Below are 1,291 nucleotides of genomic sequence, written 5' to 3'. Positions count from 1 at the left end.
TGGCGGGTCTGGGGGGACCGGTGCCAGCCCTGCCCGCACCGGGGACACATCCTTCCCGGTGCGTGGCCCCCAGAAGAGGCACATGGGCCTGGCAGAGCTCATCACAGCCTCTTGCCATGGCACGGCCGGTGCAGGGTGGCATGAGATGTGGCAATCGTGACTTGGGGACCATCCCCTGAGATGCTGGGGTGACTGGGGGTACTGATTTTCTCTCCATATGCCAGCAGTGTACAGCCACGTCCCTTAATTTTTTGGTCAGGAGCGCTCTCCTCAGCATGTCCCATCCCATCTTTGCTATGGAAGCACCTGAGACATGCCAGGGCAAAGCCACGAAGGGGACAGGGGAATTCTCCACTGCAGGATGCCACCAAGCTCCAAGGGGACAGTCAAGTCCCAAGAGACAGGGGATGCAGCAGATGGGTCAAGGAGGGTTCAGGCCCCTTGGGAGCCACCTCTGAGGGATCCTGGCCTGGGACACTGGGGCACGGGGGTCTCCCTGAACCCCGGGGGAGCTGGGAAAGGAGGTGCAACATGTAGCTGCAGGCTGGGAGTTGCCCCTGCACCTCCTGGGGGACACTGCTTCCCCGAGACTGTGGTTGCTGCTCCGCTGGGACTACGCACAGTGGGGACCGAATTTCCCTGTGTGTGTTGGGGCAGCGGGTGCTGGGCAGTGGTGTTGTGGTGGATGACTACAGCGAGCCTAATGTGATCCCCCGTGCCCCACCGTGTCCCCATGGGACCTGCCTACCCATCCTGCTCCTCACGGTCCTACTCGCCCGGGCTGCTCTGGGGCTGCATGTCCCACACCCCTGCAGGCAGTGGGCAGGGGAGCCAACACAGGGCCAGGGGGTGGCTGCACCCAGGGAACCCTGCGCTAATGGATTTGGAGTTTCCAAGGTCAGGCTCCCACCGCGAGCAAGAAAAACATTCCCAGGAAAGGGCCATGGGAAAGGGCCCCCCCCCGTGGTGCTCCCAGCCCCAGCCACTGCCTCACGGCCCAGCCTGGCATCCCGGGCTGCTCATGCGAGGAAGCGGCTGCATCCCCCTGAGGAGAAGTGCTGGGTGAAGGCTGGGTCGCCCCAGCTGCCAAATCTCCGGGAAGGGGTGTGCAGGGTGGCGAGGATGCCTGGCCGAGCGAAGAGGGAATGGGGAAGGGACATGCATGGGGTGCAGGAGGGGTTGTGGGGTGCTAGGGGGTGAGGGAGGGGGTGGCATGCTTGGCAGCAGGGAAGAGGAGAGTGCGCCCGCTCCCAGCCGGCCAGCTTGATCTTCACCCCAACCCCCCTACGTG

Source organism: Charadrius vociferus, unplaced genomic scaffold (genome assembly GCF_000708025.1).
Source record: "Charadrius vociferus isolate BGI_N301 unplaced genomic scaffold, ASM70802v2 scaffold163, whole genome shotgun sequence".
Lineage (NCBI taxonomy): Eukaryota > Metazoa > Chordata > Aves > Charadriiformes > Charadriidae > Charadrius > Charadrius vociferus.
The sequence above is the reverse complement of the archived record's forward strand: the minus strand, read 5'-3'. Positions refer to the sequence as shown.